Source organism: Theobroma cacao, chromosome 7, assembly GCF_053813885.1.
Source record: "Theobroma cacao isolate CCN51 chromosome 7, ASM5381388v1, whole genome shotgun sequence".
Taxonomy (NCBI): Eukaryota; Viridiplantae; Streptophyta; class Magnoliopsida; order Malvales; family Malvaceae; genus Theobroma; species Theobroma cacao.
This window is the reverse complement of record NC_142645.1, coordinates 2227196-2239395: the sequence shown is the minus strand read 5'-3', so window position 1 is coordinate 2239395 and position 12200 is coordinate 2227196. Positions and strand designations below refer to the sequence as shown.

Here is a 12200-nt window from a genome sequence, read left to right as displayed (position 1 = left end):
AATTAAAAGTCATAAAATTTATAAAGGGAATAAAATAAAATAATAGTTAATTTTTATACCATAAAAATATATTAATAATTTTCAAATTTCAATTCCATTTAATTACTTAATTTTTAAAATTTTTTTTTATACTTATTAGCACCAAATTTCAATTTACCCCTAAGGTTTCCTCTCCTCTGAGATCTCCCGATTCTCTTACCTATCTATCTATCGAGTATGATGCAACAACCCCCAGCAGGAGGCGTAGCTCCGCCGCAGTCCATGGCAGCCGATCAGTCTCAAACCCAGCAGTACCAGCAGCAACCGCAGTCGCAGCCGTGGATGATGATGCAACAACAACAACAGCAGCAGCAGGCGGGTCAGCCGGTTCATCCACCTTCCGGTTGGGCTCCGCAACCCGTTCCTCCGCCCGGTCAGATTGAGCAGTACTCCACCGGTTCAGTCTCCGCCGGCTCCAGCGAGATTCGATCCCTCTGGATCGGTGATCTTCAGCAGTGGATGGATGAGAATTACCTCATCAACATCTTCGCTCACACTGGAGAGGTAATTAATTAGTTAATTATATTATTTTAGAAAAAAAATTAGGGGCTTTTAGAAAAAAAAAAAAGATTTAAGAGTGCCTAAGTAAATAGTAAAATAGTAAAAAAATATAATAAAATTTAATTAAACGGAGCAAATATAGTGGAATAAATTTCGCAGTTTTATTTATATTTTAATAAATCAAAATATTATTCCCTTTTGTTATTTAAATGAATTTCATTTCTTTTCCTTTTAAACTTAACTGCTTAAGTAAAAAAATCAGTAAGAAGTAATTAAAGGAAGTTTAATATTTTTTGGGGTTTTTTAGGTGGCTGCAGCTAAGGTGATTAGGAATAAGCAAACGGGGCTACCAGAGGGGTATGGGTTTATCGAGTTTGTGTCACGTGCGGCAGCTGAGAGGGTTTTGCAGTCGTATAATGGGGTGCCAATGCCGAATTCTGAGCAGAATTTTAGGTTGAATTGGGCGGCACTCGGATATGGGGAAAAGAGGCAAGATGAGGGTCCTGATTACACAATCTTTGTTGGGGATTTGGCTGCTGATGTTTCAGATTATATGTTGCAAGAGACTTTTAAAGCTGTTTACCCATCTGTGAAGGGTGCCAAAGTTGTCACTGATAGGACTACAGAACGGTCTAAAGGTTATGGCTTTGTGAGGTTTGGTGATGAAACTGAGCAGCTTCGTGCCATGACCGAAATGAACGGGATTTATTGTTCAACAAGGGCAATGCGGATTGGTCCAGCTGCTAATAAGAAGCCAGTCACTGGTCAGCAGTATCCGAAAGGTACTATCTTATGGGTTTTGTTAAGGTCATTATTTATCTTGATTTACGTATGAAGGTTGCATGGTTTTTTAATAGTTTTTATTTGCCATGATTTATCTTAGAGTACTTTGACTTGACAAGTTGAATGCTTGTTGGTTATTCTATTTTTGTTTTTGGGTTTTAATTTTCTGAGTTGAAGTTGTTACTTGTTAGTTGTTACAGTGTCCTTAAAATTCGAATTCTTTCAGTTATGCACTTGAAGAGCAGCGGAATTTATGCAAAGTCATTTCCTTCCAATTTGCCTTTGTAAACTTGGGCACGTTTAATTATATTAAAACATTCACAACCTTATATAAAGCTCATGTTGTCTTAAAGCAGGACACCAAGAGGCTTTCACTTTGGGGGTCCTGGAACTGGTATCAGCTGAAATGATTCCACTTTAATGCGTGGCCTCATTTTAGGTCAGTTACTTTGTTTATGTCGTAAGCCTCATTTTCTTGTGGCAGTATTTGTGCTACATTTGTAAATTACTTTTCCAGTTCCTTATTAAGTATTCCAGTCAAGTACAATTTGTTTCAGTTTTCCCAACATGTTTCCTTTAAATCTTTCTTTAGATTATTTTACCAGTCTAGAAACTTTTTTTTTTTTTTTTTTTAATTTTGTCATAGATCAGTTCCCTTTCGATACTTGCATATGTTTACACACTCCTCTTTGTTTCCTTTAAATTCAACCTGTAATGCTCAAAACTAGGTGAAGCAGCCATGGGTAAAGTTGCTATGGATGTTATCATGCACCATTCTGTTAATGAACCTTGGGGCAGTTTTTGTTCTATTGCATTTTATATCTGTGCTTCTTTTAAAAGTTATAGTAACTTCTTTGTCCTCATTCTATTGTTCTTTTACAAATGAGGACAAATTGAGTCAGGAAAGAAACCTGGAACTTGTAGTTAAAGGCATTTTCAGTTAATGGATTAAACCTCAATGGAAGTGGATCACTCGTCCATGCTTTATTTCGAAAACCTAAATAGTGCAGGCCTAGCTGTGTATGCATCTACCAGTTTTAATATTGCATTTTCAAGGCATTCTTTTTCTACTTGTCATTTGCGGTTTTGCGTCACTTCAGTTTAGAGGAATTTCCTTAGTTTCTAAATATGTTCTTCATCTTATCATTTTGTGGCTACTAATATAATCTCTATAGGTTTCTGTCTACGCAGAGAATGTTAAAGCATTTCTGAAATTAGTTTAGCAGATAGGTTCTTTCTACTAAAACATAATCTTTGAAGTTGAAGTTGTGAATCATTCTATTTAAGCCCCGACAACTTCCTCCCTCCCTCCCCTCCCCCTTACAAAAAATGTGTGAAAGAAAGGAGAAAAAGGAAATATTTCTTGTCAAGTGCAGAGAAAAGTTAAGTCTCTGATTTCAATTTTCCTTTTTCTCCTTTTCATGCTATTGTAAAAGGTTAATGAAAGAATAGGACCTTTACTGATTCCCTGAGTGTAATGTAATTAATGATTTCTTTTTGGGCTACTATTGAAATCCATTTAATCTGATACTTTTTACTTTCCCTGGTAATGGTAAGCCTTGATGTAACCCAAAAGAGGTTTATGGTTTTAATTGTAACTTTTGAGTGATGTCTAGCTGGTGGTTTTACATTTTTGTTCTTTTGCATGCCATGGAGGGAATTTTTTTGAACTTTTTTAGTATTTTTAAGTGTATTATCTTAATGCTTTGGTTTTTTCAACAATGTTTAAATTGAGTTTTGAGAAGTAATGAGCTTTTTTATCATCTCATTCTATGGTAGTTTACAAGTATTTATCATTTGCAGCTTCTTACCAGAATACTCAAGGAAATCCTGGCGAGAATGATCCAAATAATACCACAGTGGGTAGCCTTTTTATATATATTAATATACTTATTTCATGGTGTGGTCAACTGAAATCTTAGATGCTTAAATGTAGATATTTGTTGGTGGTTTGGATCCTAGTGTTTCTGAAGACCAATTAAAACAAATATTTAGCCAGCTGGGTGAGGTAGTTCATGTAAAAATTCCTGCTAACAAGCGTTGTGGTTTTGTTCAATATGCTAACAGGTAAGCTGTAAATTCTTCCGAATATTTAAGTGCGTGAAATATTATTATATTATATTAATTTATTCTGCAATTTGATATACTTCAGGACTAACGCGGAGCAAGCTTTATCAGTTTTGAATGGCATCGTATTAGGAGGAAGAAACATTTGACTTTCATGGGGATGTAGTCCTTCAAGCAATCAGGTTTTGTATTTAAAATCATGGTATTTTGTAATTAAAACCTTGCTATATATATTTCTGCAAACTAAGAGGGAAATCTGTTGGAGTTTCAGGCTCAACCAGATCAGGCCCAGTGGAATGGTGGATGTTATGGATATGCTCAAGGATTTGAAGCATATGGATATGCACCTCCTCCCCAAGATCCTAACATGTACTGTGGGGGCTATCTTGGATACGGGAATTACCAGCAACCAGGAGCTTACCAACAACCACAGCAGGTAAACATGATTTTATGAATTATACATATTTTCATAATTATTCCTGGCACTTAGCAAAAGCAGAAAGAATGCAAGCATGCTGAATCTGTTTGACCACCCTTTTTTACTTTAATTGCATGGAAGGTTAATAAAAAACAAATGAAATGACTAGTTTGTCTATGCTCACTACATCTGCCATTATCATTTTCTGACATTAATTCATTGTGCTTAATGTGTTTTATTTTTATTGTATTTTGCAGTGAGGTGTGGTTGCTCTACTGTGGCTCGAAACTGGTCCACTCATCAAGGGCACTTAAGGTGTTGCTTTGATCCGACATGTTTTAAGGTTGTGGGTTTTCATTGGCTGGTGTACAATGTTGTGGTTTTTATTTCTTTGAGAGGGTCATGTTCCTTCATCTCTTTTTTGTTTTTTTATTTTGCTTCCCTTTCTTGTTTCATCCCATATCTTTCCTCTCCTCTCTGTGATATTGAGTTTTCTAGTCTATGGGCAATGTTGTTGCAGGCTGAATACAATTGCCATTCACAGTCTTACATACCGTAGGGAATCTGGCAGCAGAATACGCATGACCTTATCTCACTTACTTTTTCCGTTTTGCCAAAATTGTTGAAGATTTCAAGAAGCAGCGAAAAGCTTTTCAATTGAAAAAAGATCAGGTGCAAGATGATGTCGATGAGGCTGTAAGGCAAACTGAGGTAATTAAGAAGGACGTTAAGGAGTGGCTAACAAAGGCAGAGATAGAATTGGGAGAAGCTCAGAGTTTGGAAGAAGAAATAGAGTGTAACAAGTGTTTCAATTGGTGTCCTAGTTGGGGCTGGCGATACTGCTTAAGTATCAAAGTAGCAAAGAAGACGCTTTATATCTCTCAACTTTAAGCAGAGACCTGTAATTTTCAACGAGTCAGTCAGCGTCTTCCTCTTCAAGGGATAGAGTTCATTCCATCTAAAGATTTCATGCCTTCTGAATCCTCGAGTTCTGCTTTCAAAGAGATCATGGAGGCTTTGAGAAAGGATGATGTGAACATGATTGGACTATATGGGATGGAAGGAGTGGGTAAAGCCACTTTGGCAAAACAAGTGGGAAGGCAAGCCAAGCAACTCTTTGATGAAGTTGTGATTGTATCCGTGTCCCAAACTCCAAACATCAACAATATTCAAGATAAATTTGCAGACTTCCTACATCTAAAACTTCAAATGACGACTAGAGAAGGAAGAGCAGAACAATTGTGGCTGAGAATAAAGGACATGAAGAACATCCTTATAATCCTTGATGATGTTTGGGTGATGATCACAAGGGTTGAAAAAAATTTTTAACCACGCTTCTTCAACAAGTGTGCACTCGAATGAATTGTCAAAAGAAAGCTCAGCTAAATAATCTTATCTGAAGATGAAGCATGGGCTTTATTCAAAGATAAAGCTGGTGTAGAAGATGACTCTCCCACCTTGAAGGTAGCCAAGTAGGTTGCTCGTAAATGCAATGGTTTGCCTCTTGTAATTGTAACTGTGGCAAACGCTCTAAAAGGTAAAAGTTTAAATGGGTGGATAATAGCAAATCAACGACTCAAAGACTCGAGACATTTGGATAATCAAGATGTTTGTGGGGGTATCTATAGCCGTCTGAGCTTAGTTATGATTATTTGGAAGATGATAATGTCAAGTCATGTTTGTTGCTGTGTTCCCTTTTTCCACAACATTTTGAAATATCAATTGAGATGTTGACTATATGTGGAATTGGTCAAGGATTGTTTGGTAATGTTGACTCAACTGGAGTCTTAAGGAGGAAAATTCATGAAGCTCTAATTACACTCCAATAGTCTAGTTTGTTATTGAAAACTTATGATGAAGAATATGTAAAAATGCTTGATGTGATTCGTGATTTTGCTCATTTGATAACATCGAGAGGGGAAAATAAATTCATGGTAAAAGATGGGTTGATGAAATGGTCTGAGTGAAAGTTTTGAATGTTGTACGGTAATTTTCTTTTGAAGCATTGAGATTAATCATCTTCCTAACAAAGTGATTTTCAAAACTCTTGATTTTGTTTCTAAAAGGAAAGAATTCATTGAGAGTTTTGTGTAATTTTTTTTGGAAGAATGAGAACCTTTTGAATTTTACTTCTCCAAGATGTTGTACTCACACTAGAAGCACTTCAATTTTTGATAAATCTTCGAACTTTGTGCGTTATAAATTGTGAGCTCGAGAACATCTCATCATTGTGGAATGTGGAAAACCTCGAGGTTTTGGTATTGTTTCAAACTAATATTCATGAGCTTTTAGAAGAATTAGTGCAATTACGTAGATTAAAATCACTATATTTTTCTCACTTTGGAATGCAACAAAGTAATTTTCCTTTAAGCTTGCTATCAAGGTAGTCCTAAAATGTGATTAAAATTATTTATCTTATTGTTTGAGTTAAGTATTTAATTTTATGTTATTTACTTCTCTTTTTTTTTTTTTGTATTATTTGTTTTACTAAGTATTTTGATTTTGACTATCACAAACAAATATATATCTAGCATGAGCTTTTGGTCACTGCTATTATTATGAAACATTGCAACCTGTAGTACAAAAGTAGCCTTTTTTTTTTTTTAGAGTGGGATACAAAAGTAGCTTTAAGAATGAAGAAATAAAAAAGTTAATGTTATCTTATTCATTTCATTATCTTGCTATTTTTATCATTCGGTTGAAAGTGCTATGTATTATTGCATTAATAACATTTTGTGTTTGTGTGTAACAGGTTGCCGTCACTCCAAGAGCTACACGTGACAGGTACAAACAATGTCAACTTATTGGAGCTGAATTCTTTGTCTGGTTTGACTGCATTAACACTGAGAGTTTCTACTCATCAATGTTCTCAAGAAAAATTTGTGTTCCCTAAACTTCAAAGCTACAACATAACTGTAAATGGATATCTTGAAGATTTGGCGGGGCTGAGCTCGAGAACCTTGATAATTCCTCGTTTCTCATCTTCATTAAATGAATTTAAGGAGCTGTTTTGCAATGTGGAAAAGCTTACTCTGTTCGGTGTCACCATGGAACACAAAAATATTGTCTCAAATGTAGATCAGCGCGAACTAAAGGAATTAACTTCTCTTGAGCTTTCATTTTGCAAGCAGCTGGAATGCTTGATCGATACAACACGAGAACAAAGTCCAACCACTGCATTCTCTAATTTGGTGAAATTATACATTGGTCAAATGACTTCTTTGAAAGAGTTGTGTCATGGTCAATCACCTAGCATCTTAAAGAAGTTAGAAACATTGAGCATTTCCTATCATGAGCAATTGCAATCACTGTTTCAAATGGATGGGCTTCTTGGAAAGGAAGAAAGTCAGATGCGGACGATTTCAAATTTAAGAAGGTTGGAGCTGCAGCTATCACCAGCATTGGAGAGTATATGGAAAGAGCCAACTCATCATATAGGCCCACAAAGTCTGAAGGATGTAATAATTCAAGGTTGTGATAAACTGAAATCTATCTTCTCACCTTACCTTACTCAAAGTTTGTTGCATTTAGAGAAACTCCATATCTGAATGCGAAAAATTGGAGCAAGCACTTGCTTTTGACAAAGAAATGATAAGCTAGAGGTACCTCTTATCTCTCCATTTTTCCTTTAATAATGCTCTCGTATATTCTTTTTCTAATGACATTTCTTTTATTGAATAATCAAATATATAAATAATTACTATCTAACATTTCTAAATTATTGGCTTTTAACACTTCCTTTTACATTTTTTCAAAAATATATGTCTTCTCAATATTTAAGTACAATGAATTCATATTTCAATATTTATTAATTAAAAAATTATATATTTTTTTTATACCATGAAAATCAGGTACAACCATTGTCAAATTTAACTTGTTTGAAGCTTAAGTCATTACTAGAATTGAGCTGCATATGGAGAGGATTCACCCATTTTCTTAATCTCTAGAGTCTCAAGACTATGACAAAAGAAAAGATTGGAGATGATCGTGCCATTGCACTCCCTTGCCGACAAGATTTACGAATAGTAAACATGATAAATTTGAGTTGCTTTTGCTTGGAAAACTTTCTCATCTCATCACCATCTCATCAACTTAGAGAAGTTGAAAATTTACAACTGTCCTAAATTAATAAATTTTACCATTCAAAAAGAAGTTAAAGAACAAGTTCAAGTAAAGGTATTTCTTTTATTAAGCTCTTACAATGTTATTTTCATTATCCAAGCACCCTTATTTGGATAGAATCCATGGGTATTTTAACTCCTAGCCACGCTAGCATTTATAGGACATGTGAAAACATGACGTGGCAATAGCAGACATGTACGTGGCATGATAAAATAAAAAATTTAATGAATTTAATAAAAAAAAAACCAAGCACATGGCAATAAAAAAATTTTATTTTATTTTCCTTCCTTACATGCATGCCACGTGTACTTTATTGCTAAATCACATTTCTATGTGTCCAATAAATTTCAGCGTGTACACTATTTATATTCCAGGCTTTGGTATGTTTTTCAAACGTTAATAAGCTTTGGAATGTTTTAAATTTTATGCATAGAAACAAAATTCAATTCTGATTTAAAGAGTATTATCTACCTTTCTATTTTTCTAATGTGTTTCATTTTGTTGTGAATTTATGATCACGACGTTCAATTGCATGCATTGAAGGAGTTATTACACAATGTCAAAAATCTTACCCTGAAAGGAGTCATGTATCAGAAAAATCTCATTCCAAATGTAGATTCAAAGTGGCTTAATGAATTAACTTTTCTTGCACTTTACGATGGCGAGGAGCTTGAATGCTTGATTGATACAACAGAAGGGCATGTCTCAACCTATTCCTTGTTCAATTTGGTGGAATTATACATGCATGAAATGACTGGTTTGAAAATGTTGTGCAACGGTCAGTTTCCAAAGGGCTTTCTACAAAAACTAGAGAAGTTGACAACAAGGAATTGCATGAAATGGTCTCTTTATCTTCTACGCTACAAAATCTAAAGGAAGAGAAAGTGTTTTAATTGTGGCCAGTTGCAAGAAGTATTTCAAATAGATGAGTTTCTTCATGATACAAAAGAAAATCAAGGACTGCTGTGTCAAATTTAACACTTATGAAGCTAAATTCATTACCATAATTGAATTGGAGATGGAAAGGGTCCACCCGTTTTGTCAGCCTCCAAAGCTTGAAGTTTGTAGAAATTAGTTACCGCAATAGATTGAACTATCTCTTCTCACCATCCCTTGCTCAAAGCTTGGTGCTCCTTGAACAACTCAAGATAGATCACTGTGATGGACTGCAACACATTATTACCAAGTTGGTCTGTGATGCTGAAATAGAAACAAAGGACCATTCTTCGTTCTTGCTGAAATTGGAAACTCTAAGAATAAGTCATTGTCCAATATTAGAAGATATTTTTCAAATTCCTTTGGCTCAAGCTCTTCCACAGTTGAAATCATTCTGGGTAACTGATTCTCCTCGATTACAACAAGTCTTCCAATTGGCAAAAGAAAAGAATGGAGTTGATTGAGCCATTGCACTCCCTTGCCTACAAGATTTACAACTTGTAAACTTGATAAATTTGAGTTGCATTTGCTTGGAAAACTCTCTCATGTCATCACCATCTTTGGAGAAGTTGAAAGTTTGGAATTACCCTAAATTGACAAATTTCATCATTCAAAAAGAAATTAACGAGCTGGTTCAACTAAAGGTATTTCTTTTATACACTTTTCCTTCAATTATGATTTTGGATTTTGCCTTTGAGCCAAATATTTTCAACACTCATAAACTGATCCACACTTAAAAGAAATTCAAACTTTCATCTTCAACAACTCTATCTTGAACTCATTCAATTATTACTTAAACGTACTTTTCTTTTCATAAAAGTTTCATTTGATTTAAAATCTGATCTTATAAGAATACGAGTGGCGTGTATTTAACTAAAATGATAGAAAAGTACATGTATTATTTCAAAAAAAATTAAATAATCATCAATTCTTTTATTATATTTAATTAAACTCTTAAAATATTATTTTTCACTATCCAAACTCTCTCCCCTATTTGGATAGAATCCATGGGCGTGTTAATCTCTTGTCATGTTGGCATTTGTAGGATGCAAGAGCAATATTATGTGACAATGTTGGCATTTATAGGACAAGTGGAAAATACAATCCATCTTTTGTAAAGTTTGTGGGTTCCCCTGTTCTTATGCAATGGAATTTCTTTTCAAAAAAAAAAATTGACACATGACATGGTAAAAAAAAAAAAAGAGTGCACTGATTTAATCTGTAAGAAAGCAAACAATCACAAAAAAAAAAAAAAAAATCGATTACTAGAAATCAAACCCTAAAAAACGCTAAAGAATTGAGAAACAATAAATTCTCTCCATTTGACCTTGAACAGAAGAAGAAATATTGGGTGTTTTGTAGATTTTTAAGATTGATAACCCAAAATCTAATTCTAGGATTTAATAATTCTAAGATATTGTGACATCATATTTTTCATATGTCCTATAACTTATCTAAATTTTTTAAAAAGGTACAGAAGCATTTTTATCATTTTAGTCTATATAGAAAAGGTTAGCTTTCAACTTTGTACTTGTCAAGTCATAAGTTAATTGACCTTTGTAACTGAGTTTAATAGGGTAAACTTATAATAAAACGAATATTAACGTTATCCCTTTGATTTATGAGTAATTAGATGATAGAATCCTATGTGTACTTTCTTTGGGATTCAAGACACTTTTACATCAGTTGCAAGCCTTCAATGTCTTGTAAGGTTAGAGGTGTCAAAGTGCAATAGGTTGAATTTCTCCTCTCTCCTATGCTTGCTGGAAATCTACCGCAATTGACCCATTTGAGTATATTCGATTGTGAGAAATTGGAGGAAATCATTGAAATGGATCAAACTTCAGCATCATCATCATCATCATCATCATCATCATCATCAGCAATTGACCCATTTGAGTATATTCAGATCAAGCTGCCAAGCCTAAAGAGTTTCGCTCCAATGCGTTACCATTTGCGATTCCCCTATTTGCATGATTTTATAGGAAGAGGATGCCCCGAGTTGAGTACAAGTTTCAGCATTGATTCAAAAGGTGTTGTGCATGCCATAACAGAGGCACCACCCAACTTTTTCTTTTGTTATGCTTAATTTGTTGTTCTTGATGATGATATTGAATATTGATAATACTAACATTGAAACATGCATGATGGAAACAAAAGTCAAAATTTCTTTAATCCTAATACCAAACTGACCATAAAAAATTTAAAATCTTCTAGCAATTGGAGTGAGGACCTGAGTTTAAGTTTTCACTTATAACAGTTTACTTACTCTTACAAATCTTACAAAATTTTCTATGCATTTCAATGAATGCAACTCTCCTCGAGATCCATACTGTCCATTCCCCGTCCTCTGGTTGTGCAGCCTTGTTGCTTTGGTTTTAGACTTGGTCGACTAGGCTGACAAATTGATGAAAAGAACAAAGTCAATTTCTTAATATTTTTCTATTGCTTCGTCATAAAACAATTATTTTGACAACAACCGTATGTTATCTTAAACAAGTGCAAAAGCCAATTGGAACATAGAGAATTGCACTACCACATTAATTTCACACACTTTTTTTAAAACATTATCTTTTCAAAATCCACAAATATTTAAAATTTCTAAACCTCTCTTTCTTCAGTCTTCAAAAACCAAAAAAGGAAAAGTATTTTCCTAATCCAACTCTTGCATGTAATCAAATTCAGGTAATTTTATCATTTTAGTTTGTAAATTAAACATATTTCGACAAATGGACTCCACTAAGCATATCTCCATGATTGAGTAATATCTTTTATGAACTTGACCTAAAATGCTTATAAAATATAACATAGCTAATTCTTCTTTTGCCTTTGTATCATAAGAAATTAATACTTTTGCTTTTCATTTCAGTATTTCAATTTTTCTGAAGGATACCACGACAAGTTGAGCAAGACGTCACCGAAGGATCTACCACTACTCAAAATGCAGTTCACTTCGAGAACATATTTTGGTCCCGAAGCACAGGGGATCAGCTAACACCTTACATGAAAGAATGATTCAGGGGAAGTTGCAAAATAAATGAGTAGTTGAGGCTGTCAACAAAACACAGGTAAAACAAAGGCTGCTTTTGCTTTCTATTTCTTTCTTTTGTTTGCCTATTCCTAATCAAGTTTGGGTGGTTCACTTGCGTTAAACTTTATTATATTTATATATAAAAAAAACAAGTTGTTGAAATTACTTTGCTTCATGGAGTTGACAAACAAAGGGATTCCTTGTTTTCAATAATTTACCCAATCAATGTTATGTTGCTCTCTCTCTATATACAATAAGTTGAAGAACAAGAGTGAAATTCCTTTGTTTCTTATCCTTATTTTT

General features: G+C 34.1%; 4 pseudogenes across 1 annotated transcript; all 4 read left to right on the top strand.

Moving 5' to 3' along the window:
• Positions 1-54: 54 nt before the first annotated feature.
• LOC18593545 (polyadenylate-binding protein RBP45C-like) lies at positions 55-4554 on the top strand (annotated as a pseudogene). Its single transcript, XR_016027510.1, has 7 exons — positions 55-543; positions 848-1322; positions 3127-3182; positions 3260-3390; positions 3476-3572; positions 3662-3826; positions 4066-4554. The product of XR_016027510.1 is annotated as a polyadenylate-binding protein RBP45C-like (transcript).
• LOC108662704 (disease resistance protein At4g27190-like) lies at positions 4310-5763 on the top strand (annotated as a pseudogene).
• Positions 5680-7356, top strand: LOC148761419 (uncharacterized; annotated as a pseudogene).
• A 1084-nt stretch (positions 7357-8440) lies between these two features.
• On the top strand, positions 8441-11881 carry LOC148761418 (uncharacterized; annotated as a pseudogene).
• The last annotated feature ends 319 nt before the right edge of the window (positions 11882-12200 follow it).